Raw genomic sequence first — 12,079 nt, 5'->3', positions numbered from 1 at the left:
GAGAAACTCATTTGGCACAGACTGACCAGAATATATTACTAGAGAGTTGTCTGCTTTACATGAGACAGTAAAATGGCATTTTGTTTGATCTTTCTATTTTCTTAATGTAGTAATGGACACATTCAATGTGTATCCATTTCAGTTTAGTTATAATCTATTTCCTCCATACTACTCCTACCACCTCCACTTCAAGTTTAGCATAATCCCTCTCTTGGTGGTTCATCAAATCTATAGATATTGGTAAACATAATTAAATAAATATATTTTTTTAGCTTTGAGCTATAACTGACAAAAATTTCAGATATTGTATGTGTACAGTTTTATGTTTTAATAAGTATACACATTGTGAAATGACCACCATAAAGAAGCTAATGTATCCATAGCTACCAGGAGAACACTTAGGATCTACCCTCGTAGCAAATTTCAAGTATACAGTATAATATTGTTAACTATAGTCACCAGGCTGTGCATTAGATCTCTTGAATGTATTCATCTTGTGTAAGTGAAACTTTGTACCCTTGTAATAAGCCTTCAATTGTTCTTAGAAACAATTAACTGCAAATGTGCTGGCATAGTTTTACAAAATATATCTAATTTGAAAAGCAGATTATTTCTGATTGACCAGACTAGAATATCCAAACACTAAAAATATACAAGTATTCCAAAGCCATACATACAAAAAAGTAGTATCTGCTCAGCAGTGGCTCCCAGGCAGGGCAAAGGAGCTTACTGTTCATTAAATCCTTTGACACTTTTGACAATGCACAGAATTCAAGAGATAACAAATGCCTTCTGTGGGGGAAAAGTACGAGTGTCAGTATGACTAACGCACATTCAGTAGATGTTTTTATATGCATTATTGTTTGTATGCCTTAACAATCCTAGGAGCTAGCCCATTTAATAGATGAGATTTTTGCCTCTGCAGAGTTAAATAACTCATCCAAATTCACACACCTGGCAAATTGCAGAACTGGAATTTGCACCCAGTTCTCTGGGAACCTAAAGCCCAGATGCTTTTGCTGCACTATACTGTTTTCCTTTTGGAGTATTTATATATATATAATTATATATATATATAATTATGTATTTATAATCTATACTCAGGGAAAGAAGACACACATGTGAAACATTTAAGTAATAATGAGAAACAAAATATGATTTTGTACCAGAATTCAGTGTGTGTATGTGTGTGTGCACGTGTGTGCGTGTTTATGTGTGTGTGTGTTTGTATGTTTTGTCAGGGTATTATATCTGCATATATATATATTATATATATATAGAGAGAGAGAGAGAGAGAAAGTACAACCTATTGAAGAAGTTTTTGTCTCTTATTGCATTTGGTTTAGAGAATCTGCATTTTTTCCCTCAACCCTATAAAGTTCACCATCTTTCCTTCTCACATTCTCTCCCACCCATTGACCAGTGACTTCAGCCCTCTGTGAAGGATGAGGTAGGAACAGCTCCTTTTCTTTAAGAAGGTAATTTATCTAACCAGTGGTTCGTGTTAGGCAAAATTAAGATGCAAAATGCCCAGCTCATGTGTCACTTATCTTTCTGTCACTCTGTCCCTCTGTTCTTCTCTTTGGCTCACTTTAGGAGCCTCACATGTCCCTCTTTCCTGATGAGAAGAAAGCCTACCTTGCTGCCCAGTTTCTTTGCCCCTGACTGGGTGAATAGCTGGGAGTGCAGAGGAGAAAGAATTAGAGACATATTTTTGTTCTTGGGTCCAAGGGAATGCTCTAATCCAGCTTTAATGAAATTTCGGTAGATGGTTTGATCACTATCTGACTCTCAAGCCCACTTCTCAATTTGTTCAGAACTCAGAAAGGAGAAGTGTATGATTACTTGGTAACAAGGGACTCCAACATCGAACAGCTTTAGGAAGCCTCTGTCTTCCCTGGAGAAAGCCCTAGCTCCACTGAAGAATGCCCCCTCCCTTGTAAATTACTGTAACTTAGTAGTCACTCTCCAACTGTCAATATAACAAGTCAGCTCATAAATTTGTCTGGTGTAATGTTGATGGATATAAGTGACCAGGAAGGTGACAGAGGCTGGGCCACTTTGCCCCTTGGATAAAGATGCATTTATGACCTGCTTTTGTCTGGGAAGCAGAAAAAACCCATCATAACACTCAAGACAATCTCCTAAGGTTATGCTATCTTCTTGGAGATATTTTCCTATTTCTGTCAGTTTATATCGGTTACTGAAATCTCATACACAACCTATCTTTCTATATTTTAGTTTTGGGATTATTTAAATTATTTATGTGCTTATTTTTCATATTGTTTCTTTCTGAACTTGCCTCTTTATAATCTTGGAAATGTCAGTTTGTTTTTAATGTTCTAGTCAGCTTCTCGGAGTTTAGCTTTGAATTTCGACATTGAACTGCAGGAAATTTAATATATAGAATTTTTAAATCAACCTTGGGTAAGTCATAATTACCCAAATATTTATTAATTTGATGAATTTTGGCAAGTCTTTTTGTCTTCACAGGGAGAGTATAAATTACTAATCATTCTCAGTCAGTGGTTCTTTGTTAATGAAATATTTAAATTCACAATCAATCTCTTACACAAAATTGGTGTTATACAAGAGCATTTGCATTAAAGATATTTTACTCTGAAATGAAATTTTGTATAATCTAACATTCATGAAGGAGGTAAATAGGTGGGTTTTGCAAAGACCACTTACGAAGACCTTTGTTTAACAGAGAAAAAAAAATAAAAGAAATAATTAAATATCAGTGAAAAATGGGACTTCTCCTATGGGAAATGCACTCACTCAGCCTGACCACCCCCAGAACATTCGGCAAGTAGCTCCTCTTGTCTGAGTGGCAGTATATGGAGAAGCTAATGAATACATGACCAAATTGAACCTCTGCTTGGCAGATATCCCTCCATCTCTATTAGCTCTGAAGGGGAAAACACTTTTTTTGACCTTTTAAATAGCTAGACTTCAAAAGAAGCTTAGAATTTGCATATTTTGCCATTTTTTTTTCTGAACCCTGAGCACATATAAAACACAGTCATGAAATCCTTACCCTGTTACCTTATTCTAAAGAACAGAAATGAGGTAGTGAGCCCCTTAACACAGGGCCCATGTCTTACTTCCTTTGTCATCTCCCCCCGATAATCCTGCTCAGCACATAGAAAATAGTTCCAAAATATTACTTGGATTATAAAATGAATGAATCATATAAAAAAGAAGGGAAAAGGGAATTTACAAGTGCAACTGGGGATAAACATGTTAAATATTATATAGTATCTGGCTTTTGACAAAAAACTTATTAATCAGGGGTTTTAAAATGCAATCATTCCTTTTTTTTTTTCCTTTAAATCTTTTAGTGTCTCCAGTAATATAACTAATTAGAAGGTATAGCTAAGTAGTGAATTTTCAAAGTGAACATAGGAAGCTTGAAAAAGACAGGGCAGAGATGGAATAGATAGGCCTTGTCTGAATCCTGGAAAAGGGGAGAGACCATTAGCAGAACATTTTAAATAACTGTGAGTTACATATAATAACAATTACTGAGGATATTTATGCTATTATGTGATTAAGCAAATTATTTGACAGAAGGAAAACTGCACAATATCAAGACAAGTCCCACCGCACCTAATTGATAAATCTAACAGACTCAAATATATACTGTATACACTGTAATATTTAAACAGAAATATCTATGGAATATAATATATACATAGGCACTCCTGTTTCCCTTCACACATGATCTGAAAGCCTACATTTGTCTTTTAACCATGTATTCTCAGATCTGTTGAAACTAATGTGTCCCTTCCCAGGGGAGGAGGGTGCCGTATGATAAGGTTCGAGTCTAATCATCACAAAATTGGCATGCTGTCTGTAATGCATTAGCAAACAGTAAATCAAAGTGTAGGCCATCAATATGAGAAATCTACTCCTGCTTTGAAATCTGGGGACAGTTTAGGTCTGTGGAGTTTTTCTTAGAATAACAGTCAATGCTAAAATGAAAATTCCATGCAAATCTTCCAATTCAAGGAGAAAAAAAATCACAGTGTGTTTCTAAGCAGCCCCACTTTCTCTCGCAGCACACTTGTGCAGTCCTTTTAGACATTCCTGATCAGGCGAGTTGACCTTTCTGGAAAGTTAGAGTAGCCCTCTGTCCACGTTTTCCCAAAACCGTCTCTAAATATGTTTTATGGTCCCAGCATAATTATTAATGAAGCCCACTTTTCCTCCCCAAAGCATTTCGGTCTGGATAATAAATTATATAGTTACCCTATTTTAGTTAAGGCAACAAATAGGGAATTTTATTAATGATATGGGTTTGTTGCTAATGAGATTTAACTAAGAAAGTTTTAATTAAACAGTAAGTTTCCATGAAGTCAGCTAACTTTTAAAGGGGCATGAAAATGCTATATTAAACAAAATTCTTTTTTATATTTTGCAGCTCTTTTCAGCAGCTGCATTTTAAAGTCCAGTTGTGATTTTATTTTATTTATTTATTTATTTATTTATTTTTAAAGATTTTATTTATTTATTTGACAGAGAGAGAGAGCGAGAACAGGAACACAAGCAGGGGGAGTGGGAGAGGGAGAAGCAGGCTTCCTGCTGAACAGGGAGCCCGATGTGGGACTCGATCCCAGGACCCTGGGATCATGACCTGAGCCGAAGGCAGACGCCCAACGACTGAGCCACCCAGGCACCCTCCAATTGTGATTTAAAAAAAAAGTTATCTCGAGAAAGTTCCCGAAAGAGGCTTTGTTTTTTTATTTATTTTATTTTTAAATTTTTTGTCACGTTTTAAATTTAACTTCAATTAATTAACATATGGTGTATTATTAGTTTCAGAGGTAGAGTTCAGGGATTCATCAGTTGTATATAACACCCAGGGCTCAGGCTTTGTTTTTTTGTTTTTAAATAGAGCTTTACCTTAGGCACCAGGCTATGGTTGTGTTCTTGCCCACCCAGAGAATGATACTCTCTACAGCCGTTCTTTGGCCATAATTCTGCTGTCGACATTAGTCTATCTTCCTATTCGTGTACGATTGGCTATAAAGTGTCCGCTCTAGAGCATGAGCTGCCGTCCATCGGAGACAAATTTTGTTTCTCCTGAGTTACAATGTCCACCTTAGTGCCAAGCAGCCAGGGAACAAAACCAATATGCCTGAAGTGTGATCACGGGCGTTGCCTTAAAGGCAAAGTATGTTGAACCACATCTAGCCGGTTTTTTTCTGGTTCAATTAACATTTCTAGAAAACCTAGAACCAGGCACAAATGTTTTATTTGATCTTCATAACAACCCATGAGGTCTGTGTTACTTTACAGGTAGCAAAATAGAGAGCCAGCGAGATTAAGTGACTTCCTTAAAGTCACTTAGCTGGTAATTGAAGGAAGGCTGATTCAAATCCTGGCTGATTGATTCAGCTTGTGTGCTCTTTCTGCCCCACCCCTGCTCGCATCTCTAGCTCCAATCTTTGATCTCTGGCTGAGAAGAGCGTTTTCGCTTGGGTTGAAAACAATTTCCTACTAGACTGAAATAAGAATCCCTGCATGGAGGTAAAATTGAATATTCCTATTTTACTTGAGAAATCTTCAACACTCGCCTTAGGAAAAAAAGTGGGCAGACGGCATCATCCTTATCTTTTTTTTTTCTTCTCCCATCTGCCCTTAACAATTTTTTAAAGGCAATTGTACATTTCAGTGGGAAGGCTCTCTATTATTGTACTGCCTCGAGACAGCCTTATCTTCTCCATTTCATTTATTTTTTTGAAGCTGTAAACTGGCTACATTCTTCAGTCTTTTCAACTTCAAAACTGGAAAGTTGGCTCCAAAATTAAAGAGTATCAGGAATCCAAAGAGCGGGAAAATTTGAGATTCTTTTCATTTAACTCTCGAGGATCAACGAACCATTTGGTTGTAGAGAGATTTGAAGGAGAGTTCACAGACATCAAAAAAGTCCTGGGCTCCTTGCAGTCACGGTTGCCACAGATGGGATGAAAGATTGTCCATACAATGGGACACGAGAATCCAGGGTCCGTAAAGCTGCCCCAGTCTTACTACTGTCCCAAAGCCTGCCATTTTGGAAGGTCTCCTGGAAGATCCTGGAACGGAAGGACATTAATAGAAAACCTGGAAAAATTTGAATACAGTTTGTAGTTTAGCTAATAGTATTGTATCAATGTCGATTTCTTGGTTTTGGTAATTGTACTGTGGTTATTAATCATATTCATAACAAGGTCTGAACATTAAGGGAAGCTGTGTGAAACATATAAGGTAGCCCTCCATGCTATTTTTGCAACTTTTCCGTAAGTCTAAAACTCTTTCAAAACAAAAACTTGATGAAAAACTTTGAACAAAATGTACCAGCATATTAAGAGCAGTTATCTTTGGAAGGTGAACGTATAGATTTTTATTTTCTCCTTCATATTTTCTGTCTTCTAAAATCTCTATACAATAAGCATGTATATTCAGAAAAGACATGTTATCATTTTAATGTTCAGTCAGGAAATTCTCTGTGTGTGGCTTTGGTTGTGAAAAAATTAACACATTTTTATTTTTAAAAATAGAGAATGCAAAAATTTTTATATCACGTGTCAGAAAGCATCTGAAAGCTTTAATAGCAAAGGGGATTCAGCTTTTGACAGGAGAAATTCCATGCCAGTTAATGCTGTTTTTGTATAGATACTTAAGTTGTCATTCAGTCATCCTTTTGTTCTGATTACAAGCAGGCTCTTACCATTTTCCAAAGCTGAAATGATCCCAGATAGAATGAGCAAGTGTGGAAAATGCCACTTTCTTTTGAATAGTGGAAGAATGTCCTGATACTATCTTTTAATATTATGCTCAACCATAACGCCATATATTGATTTTCAACTTTTAAAGTATTATGAGTCTACAAAATATACTTGTTAAGAAAAAAAAAAAAAACCTTACATCTTTCTTGGAAGCTTTGGAAGGCATTGCAGGATTTCACAGTGCCTCCAAGTCATTATTTTGACATGTTATTATATAATTCTGTGGCTGTGACAGATGGAACTGAAAGGAAGCCTGTTTCTTTTTAGGCTTCTGGACACATGCCAAGGAACGGCTGAAATGAGCAGAAACAGGCTTCCACTGGTATTGGTACTTGGAACCTGAAGGATCCACTGTGAGAAAAGCCACATCGTAGTTTCTAAGCTATTCAAAAAATTTGTTTAAAGATGAAGGAAGGCATAGTTTCAGGAGAGCTGCAGAACAACTGAGCAGATAATTAGTGAATTAATGGAAGACTTATATGGTAGAAAACCTAAATCATTCTTTTATCCTTGATCCTCTCCATCCCCCTCACATCCAGAATCATTTTCCACATTGCAAAGAAAGGATGTTAAGCTTTCACTTCCAAAAGTGGAGCAAAGGAGGTATGACAAGATATTTTGAGAGCTTTACTAAGCAGGATACATTGAAAGGTGTCCACTCAATGGCATATGGATATACACATATATAAAGATATATAATATTCACATTAAGTGGTGGAATAACAATCCAAACATAATAATGTTTTGATGCTATCAGCTTTATTTATTCACTGCTCAAGCCGAATACAGGCAAGATCTCTGAACAACGGTTTTCTGGGGTATTGTAAAAGAAAAATTTTAATTTTTATTGTATTTGAAACAATAGGAATTAGCTTAGCATTGCAATGCTTTTTGTTTCATATTTTATCTCATCTCAATCATTTGTGGTTAATAAAAGTGTCATGATTTAATGATGAACACTTGGATACTTCAGGCTGGTGTCCTATAGATCTTTGTCAAAGGGTCATAACATGGGTTACAGATCTGTCCACTGTTCACAGAGTTTTCAGCCTCGAAAGTGATGAAACATTTTTCCTTGACAATGACTTAGAATCTGCTCTAACCTGTAAACCAAGATGGTACTTGGGGTATTTCTGGTCTTGAACACATGTTTGTCTTCGTACATTTGAATTTTATGTATGTTAAATCAGGAGACTATTGCCTAGCTCTTGACAGGAGTACTTGATCAAAATGTTGCATGGAGCATAGTGATGGAGCTTTGTTATTGCACCTCTTAAAGATGATTTTATTTGGATGGCCTGTGATTGTCCGTTTTCCTCAAAGCAATTTTTCAGTGAAGTTAACAAGACATGGAAAATATACAAACACCTCAAGGGGCAGCAAGCTGCAAACTTTTATAAGCAAGATATTTGTTGGGCTCACACTGGATAATTTAGCAGCCTTGGCTACTCCTCTCTGAGATTTAGTAACTGAACTTGAATGTTATTTTGACTAAAAGGAATATTATTGTTAGAATGTTTCTTTTGGTGGAAAGTTAATCCAGACAATTAACCTACTAATTAAATTGTGGAGAGGCAAGTACCAGACTCGTATTTATTTCAGTGTTTTAGAATTGATGACCTGTTCCAAGATTACATATTCCTAGGTAACTGTATTCAAGATTACTTTCTTTTCTCCTCGTTGAAAACGTCTCGGGCACTTAGGCTTAAATGATTATATTAACACTAACAATGAATTTCCCCAAAGGCTCTTATTGGTTGCTATTTTACTCATTAGATTTGCTGCCATTGAAACGCATTACAGCCGTTAGCACAGGTCCAGTGAAGTGTTTGTGTGCAAAGCAGAATGACTCCAAGAGTGTGAGTAGGCTGGGGCGGGGCGAGCGGTGTGGAGGAAGCCCTGAGTGTTGCGTAGACGCTGGTCGTGCGCCGTCTCCCCGAGTCAACCTCTAGTCCCGTGCACTTGATATTTCCTCTGCTCAGCTGGCCTTCCCTCCAAGCTCTTTGCTTGGCTTGGCTCGTCTGCATCCTCCCAATCTCAGCTTTACTTAGGGAGACCTTCTAAAGTCCTTCTAAAGTGGCCTCCTCAGGAACTCTCACGCTCGCTGATTACCCTACTTCTTTATCAAAATAGGCTTGCCCGGGGAGTCTATGGATTTAGCTTCTCTCTTCTCTGCTTTGTGCTTCATTGTATTCCTCATGCCTAGCAAAGTGCATGGCACATGGAGAGGCTTATAAAGTATCTCATTGGGTGAGTGAATGAATGATCCCCTCAACAGTCCTGTGATACGGATAAAAGTATCCCCAGTTCAGAGAGATTCCATGACTTGCCCCCCAGCTAATAATAGGAAAGCTCAAATATAAACCTAGGTATTTCGGACTCAAACTTTTCTTGCCCCATCAAAACTTCAGTTTGTTGGCTTTTTAAGACCTTGGGTAAATTACATTCTTAAAATTGTCATAATATCATTAGTCTTTGTGTAGGCAGTTGTTCTCAGATGTTAAACGTAGAAGCCGCACAGCACCTGAAAAATAACAAATGTTTAAATGAGCTAACACAGCACATGCATTCTAAGCAATGAAGGTGCAATTTATTTGGCTTCTAGCATTTTTTCCCCCTAAAAGTATTTAGAGCTTTTAGTGACAATCTTGATACTCCCCATTCAGACGGTTAGAGTTTCTCTATAGGTAGGGCACTTCATTCTTTCTCCAGTTACTTCCCTCAAATCATGATGGTTTTTCAATAAAATAGAAAAAAAATACCTAGAGCATAGTTTGTCTGCACTGACTTCATTACTAAGTTGGGTAAAGCTGAACTGAGGGGAAAAACAAGCATTACCTAATGAATAAACAAATGTATTTTTGAAGAAATTACATTTTCCAATCAATATGGGATTTCAAAATCTGGTTTTAAATTCTAGGGTATTTTTGTTTTGTTTTGCATGTTATCCATTTAAAAATCTGCTTAGTAATATATTTCATGAAGCAGATAGGTATACTCAGATATCAAATTTCATTACCCTTCTGTCTTCTGGTAGCAGTTTCACAGATACATGAATATTCATTATTCAGTGAATGTATAATGAAGTGACTATTTTCCCTGCGAAGCTCAAGGGAATAGCAGTTATATATATATATATATACATATATATACATATATATATATATGTATAAACTGATGAGCACTCCTGATGGTTGTCACGGGCACCAGCGGACACCGAGGCTGTGGATGTTCTGTGTCTGCCAGACTGTTCCGCACAGTATATATAATATAGTCATTAAGGCTGCTCACCAAATATCTTTCTTTCCTTCTAGGCACACAGGAAGATTTCCCTTCCTGCCTTCTAAAGTTTGGGTGGCCATGAGATGGGCTTTGGCAGTGAAATATGAACAAAATTCCATATGTCCCTTTCAGGACCTTAAAACAAACAAGCTTGCTATTAACTCTATTTCCTTTCAGTAACATTCTCATGATAAAAGTGATTGAGAAGCAAACATGGCTGAGGTGAAGTCTAGGTAGTGATGTGAACAAATGCACTTGCAACCAGACCTAGTTTCAACTTTGCCCCACCTACTTCTGTGATCTTAGGCAGTTCAATTCATATGATGATTTCTTAGTTTTATCATTTTTTTAAATGGTCACATTTAAATTTTCTTTTTTAAGCAGATCACATTGCCCTAAAATCTCTTTCACAAAAGTAGTTTTTTTAATGATTATTTTGCTATGTCTTGTGATAATAGAAGCAAGTACATATCAGAAATAATAACTTTTTAAAGATCAGGGAGCTCGATGTGGGGTTTGATGTGGGGCTCAATCCCAGGACCCTGGGACCATGACCTGAGCCAAAGGCAGACGCTTAATGACTGAGCCACCCAGGCGCCCCAAGATTTGTAAGAGAGAAAGAGAGAGCACATGAGCGGGGGGGAGGGGTAGAGGGAGAGGGAGAAGCAGGCTCCCTGCTGAACAGAGAGGCCAATGTGGGGCTCCATGTGGGACTCGATCCCAGGGCCCTGGGATCATAATCTGAGCTGACCAGGCATCCCAGAAATAATAACTTAAAATTAACTACATTAATTCTTATGAAATACAAATTTATTGTGGCTTTAATTTTTCTTAATGTCATATCTTTTATGCAATTTTTGTGGTAATAAACTTATGAATTTTTAATATTGATATTCTACTCATTAAATATTACTAATTATTAATATTTTTCCTATGTGTTAAGAAGTTATAGTCTTTTCTATATTTTATAGTTCTCAACTTTTAAGAAGTCACTTAACCAGATAATGAGCTTCACTGGATACAGTTGAACTTGAAAACATTCATCTGTGCATTCAAAACATTTTGGTAAAAGCTATATTCCCTTCTCTCTAGATAGATCTTTACTAGTTATTTCTGTGTGCAAGTTATCATTTATTTAAATTGTGATGGTAAGATAGTTACACATAAGTAACTTAAAATAGTTCCAAATAAGTAGATAAGGGCAGTTGCATGACTAGGAATGGTACATAAGTTTAATAACTGCTGAATGGTAATCAGGGAGAAGTCAAAGGAGAGAGCCCATCTGTTCTTTAGATAGAGTATTAGGACCAATGAATGGTTAATTCTTCTTTAATTAAGGAGGTGACATATCCCCTTCTTTTTTAGTACCCAGAATCACAAATTCATAAAGATGGACTGAGAATCCACAAATAATAAGGCACTTTTTTCTTTTCTTTTCTTTTCTTTTTTTGAAAAATAGCAGAAGTCATCATTTAACATGATCTAGGCTTGTAGAAGACAACTGAGGGATGGCACCTTCCCTTGTTCGCTCCCCTCAAAAATAAACTATTAGACTTAATAGTGTGTGGTACAAAATATCTTCTAAATGACAAGAATCCCCTTGTGTTGCCAGTAGGAATCAAGATCAATATATTTCCATTTGGGCCCTTTGGAGAATAAACATTTCATTTTTTTTTTTTAAGATTTTATTTATTTATTTGAGACAGAGAGAATGAGAGAGAGAGCACATGAGAGGGGGGAGGGTCAGAGGCAGAAGCAGGCTCCCTGCCGAGCAGGGAGCCCGATGCGGGACTCGATCCAGGGACTCCAGGATCATGACCTGAGCCGAAGGCAGTCGCTTAACCAACTGAGCCACCCAGGCGCCCGAGAATAAACATTTCTTTATTGTCTCTTCCTGCCACTTAAGGTTGGGAATGTTTTTATTCTTTTTTTTTCATTATTAAAGTTTAAGTTTCTGTTGACATGACAAAATCCCTGAACTAATGCGGGAAAGGCAATTTAAATGCAATTATGGGTATATGTAG

The 12,079-nt window shown here is 36.9% G+C and overlaps 1 protein-coding gene across 1 annotated transcript in view; it reads left to right on the top strand.

The window, feature by feature from the left end:
* Positions 1 to 5,609, top strand: part of GNGT1 (G protein subunit gamma transducin 1) — a 65,847-nt gene extending 60,238 nt beyond the window's left edge. Inside the window, exon 5 of the mRNA XM_081800529.1 lies at positions 5,597 to 5,609. The gene's annotated coding sequence lies outside the window, so the exon portion shown is untranslated. The remainder of the gene's footprint in view (positions 1 to 5,596) is intronic.
* Positions 5,610 to 12,079: the final 6,470 nt, after the last annotated feature.

This window comes from Leptonychotes weddellii, chromosome 12 (assembly GCF_054177405.1).
Source record: "Leptonychotes weddellii isolate Sample4059 chromosome 12, ASM5417740v2, whole genome shotgun sequence".
Taxonomy (NCBI): Eukaryota; Metazoa; Chordata; class Mammalia; order Carnivora; family Phocidae; genus Leptonychotes; species Leptonychotes weddellii.
This window is presented reverse-complemented; position numbering and strand designations above follow the sequence as displayed.